We start from the raw sequence: 4051 nt of genomic DNA on the forward strand, positions 1-4051 counted from the left end.
TCGCCTTTCTTTGTTTTGCTTTTGCTGGCCCTGCCTTGCTTTGTTTTGCTTTACGTTGTATTCAGGACACCGCTTTTCTTTCCCCCACCCCCCAGGAAATCCTTAGCTTAGTTTTTTTTTTTTTTTTTTTTTTTCCTCACCCTTCTTTGTTTTGCTTTTGCTGGCCCTACCTCGCTTTGTTTTGCTTTAGTTTGTATTCGTGACACCACTTTTCTTTTCCTGGACCTCTTCTGCTTTGGTTTTTCTTGCCCTGCTTCGTTTTGCTTTTCCCGGCCCTTCTTGGCTTTGCTTTTCCTTTTGCCTTTTTCTTTTCCCTGGCAGGGCTATGCTTTGTCTCGCTCCGCTTTCCGTTGCATTGCTCAGCTCTGCTTTGCCGTGCTAGGTAGGCTTCTTTTGCAGACCGTCGCACCGATTTGGGCGATGAGTCGATCGGTGTATTGACGAAGGCATAAACCCTCAGGCGCACACCGTGGCCTCCCCGCAGCCCGACGACTGTCCCCTGGGAGCTGGAGGGTGGGGACAGGAAGCCTGGCCACCCACCCAGCACGGTCTATTCCTCATCCCCCGCTGTTCGGCGAGCCGCCAGGTGGGTCCCGCTGCTGCTGTTCGTCTGGGGATGGGGTTGGGTGAGGTTTTTTAGGACGATAAGTGACATTACATGATTCCCAATGATTTTGGTTCGTTTTGCTTTGCTTTACTTTTCCTTGCTTTACTTTTCGTTGCTCTTCCCCGCTTTGCTTTTCCTGCACCTGCTTCGACATGCTTTCCTTAGAACTGCCTATTTTTGGGGGGTTTTGGTTTGTATTCCCGGCACCGAATCCTTTTCTTTGCTCTGCTTTGCTGTTCCTACTCTGCTTTGCTTTTTTGCTCTGTTGATGTGTTTACACACTCGGGAACGCTGGGTCACCTCATTCGGCCTCCCCACAGCCCGCCAACCGTCCCTTCGCAGCTGGCAGGTGGGGGTGTGGGGGTCGGCCACCCGGCCAAGTCTATTCCAGTACCCCTGCTGACTGGGGAGCCGCCACCTGAGCTCAACTGCCATTTGCCTGAGGAGGCGGGGGGGGGGGGGGAGGGGGGGGGAGGAGGAGGGGGAGCTGAGGAGTGGAGGGGGGGGGGAGGTTTTGAAAGACGGTAAGGAATGACAGGATTCCTTAAGCTACAGCAGAAAACAGGCAACGGAACAAACTAATAACAAACATAAAGATAACAGCATTTATTTTCCAAAGCAGCTAAAGCAAAGCGGCCAGGCAGTCAGCCGCACTGAGTGGCACAGGTGGCGAGCCTCTCGCGGCCGAGCAAGAACCTCTGACGTCAGAGCGAGCGGCGGCCCGAAGCAGCCGGGGTCCGCTCTCTCCCCCCGCCCCCTCCCCTCCTCGTGGAGCCACCAGGTCTACTTCTCCCTCCTCCTCCCCGCTCCCCCCGCCCCCTCCCTCCTCGTGGAGCCACCAGGTCTACTTCTCCCTCCTCCTCCCCGCTGTCTCCCTCCCCCTTCCCCCTCCCCTCCTCGTGGAGCCACCAGGTCTACTTCTCCCTCCTCCTCCCCGCTGTCTCCCCCCCCGCCCCCTCCCTCCTCGTGGAGCCACCAGGTCTACTTCTCCCTCCTCCTCCCCGCTCCCCCCGCCCCCTCCCTCCTCGTGGAGCCACCAGGTCTACTTCTCCCTCCTCCTCCCCGCTCCCCCCGCCCCCTCCCTCCTCGTGGAGCCACCAGGTCTACTTCTCCCTCCTCCTCCCCGCTCTCCCCCCCCCCCCCCCCCCGCCCCCTCCCGCCTCGTGGAGCCATCAGGTCTACCCCGCCGTCACGGCCATCGGTCTAGCCATCACGGCCACTGCTAGAGGGCGGCCAGTGATGAGAGTAAGAAGTCTGGAAGGCAAGCTTCATTTACTTTGGCATGAAATGATAGCCCCCTGCTATCATTGTCAGGTGGACACAACAAAAGCCCCTTCTCTCTGCCCACCTGTCGTGGTTTAACCCGGCCGGCAGCTAAACACCACGCAGCCGTTCGCTCACCCTCCCCCCTCCCTCTCTGGGACGGGGGAGAGAAATGGGGAGTGAAGCCCGTGAGTTGAGATAAAGACAGTTTAATAAGACAGGAAAATAATAATAACAAAATAATAATAACAATAATAATAATAATGATACAATGGTGATAATACGAAAGTAATAGTATGTACAAACAAGTGATGCACAATGCAATTGCTCACCACCCGCTGACCGATGCCCAGCCTAACCCCGAGCAGTCCGACCCCCTCCCCCCAGCTAGCCACCCCTATATATTGTTTAGCATGACGTCAGATGGTATGGAATACCCCTTTGGCTAGTTTGGGTCACCTGTCCTGGGTCTGTCCCCTCCCAGCTCTTACTGCACCCCCAGCCTGCCCGTTGGCAGGACAGAGCAAAAGGCTGAGATGTCCTTGGCTTAGTATAAGCACTGCTCTGCAACAATTAAAGCATCGGGGTGTTATCAGCACTCTTCTCATCCTAAGCCAAAACACAGCATTCCACCAGCTACTAGGAAGAAAATTAATTCTGTGCTAACTGAAACCAGGACACCACCCCCTAACCTCGCACCTTTGAGTGTCCCCTTGCCCACCAGGACTTTCCGTGCATGACCAGCAAAGTGCCTGGACCCTGGCAGCCTCTCTCCCCCCGCCCCCTCCCTCCTCGTGGAGCCACCAGGTCTACTTCTCCCTCCTCCCCGCTGTGTCCTCCCCGCCCCCTCCCTCCTCGTGGAGCCACCAGGTCTACTTCTCCCTCCTCCTCCCCGCTGTCTCCCCCCCCGCCCCCTCCCTCCTCGTGGAGCCACCAGGTCTACTTCTCCCTCCTCCTCCCCGCTGTCCTCCCCGCCCCCTCCCTCCTCGTGGAGCCACCAGGTCTACTTCTCCCTCCTCCTCCCCGCTGTCTCCCCCCCCGCCCCCTCCCTCCTCGTGGAGCCACCAGGTCTACTTCTCCCTCCTCCTCCCCGCTGTCTCCCCCCCCCCCCACCCCCCCCCCTTCCCCCTCCCCGCCTCGTGGAGCCACCAGGTCTACTTCTCCCTCCTCCTCCCCGCTCCCCCCGCCCCCTCCCTCCTCGTGGAGCCACCAGGTCTACTTCTCCCTCCTCCTCCCCGCTCCCCCCGCCCCCTCCCTCCTCGTGGAGCCACCAGGTCTACTTCTCCCTCCTCCTCCCCGCTCCCCCCGCCCCCTCCCTCCTCGTGGAGCCACCAGGTCTACTTCTCCCTCCTCCTCCCCGCTCCCCCCGCCCCCTCCCTCCTCGTGGAGCCACCAGGTCTACTTCTCCCTCCTCCCCGCGGCGCCGGCTCCTCTCCCCCCCTTTTCCCCCCGCCCGCGGCACCGCAGCCCCGCCGAGCAGTTGGGCGGGGGGGGCGGCGAGAGGGGCAATCCTCCTAGCTCGTCGCCGGCCGCTCTGCTCGGCGGGAAGCCGGCGCCACACGTAGGCGAGAGGGGTACGCATTATTCCGGGCACGGAGCTTCAAGCCGGCTGGTCGTCAGGCTCCCGCCGAGCCCGTGTCCCGGCCGGCGGGCAGCTAGATCGCGCGGGAGGGAGGGAGGGAGGGAGGGAGCAGAGCGACGAGCTCGCGCCCGCCTCCAGCGTTTTTTTCCCCGGGCGGGCCCCGTCCGGGGCGCAAAGGCGGGCGGGCGGGCGCTGCCTCGCCTCCCGCGACGGTCGGCTCCGCGGCCGGGGCGGATCGGGCTCGGAGTCGGCTTCGGGCTCGCGCTTCGGCTCGGGCTCGCGGGCTCGCGAGGGCAGCGGCTGTCCGCCGCCCGCGGCCCCGTCCGTCTACACGGCGCTTCCCCGCCTCGCGGCGATCTTGAGCTCTGAGCCGCTTCTAGGCTGGCTGCTGGGGAAGACCGGCGTGGCAACGGGGAGAAGGGGGGAAGGGAGGGAACGGAAAGAGGTGTATTTGTGAATGAATGAATGAATGAATGAATGAATGAATGAATGAATGAATGAATGAATGAATGAATGAATGAAGAGTGAAGGAGTGAACGAATCAACGAATCGATGGATCGATCGATCAGCCAAGGAATCGATGAAGAAAGGAATGAGAA

The sequence above is a fragment of the Anas platyrhynchos genome, chromosome 38 (genome assembly GCF_047663525.1).
Source record: "Anas platyrhynchos isolate ZD024472 breed Pekin duck chromosome 38, IASCAAS_PekinDuck_T2T, whole genome shotgun sequence".
In the NCBI taxonomy this organism is placed as follows: Eukaryota; Metazoa; Chordata; class Aves; order Anseriformes; family Anatidae; genus Anas; species Anas platyrhynchos.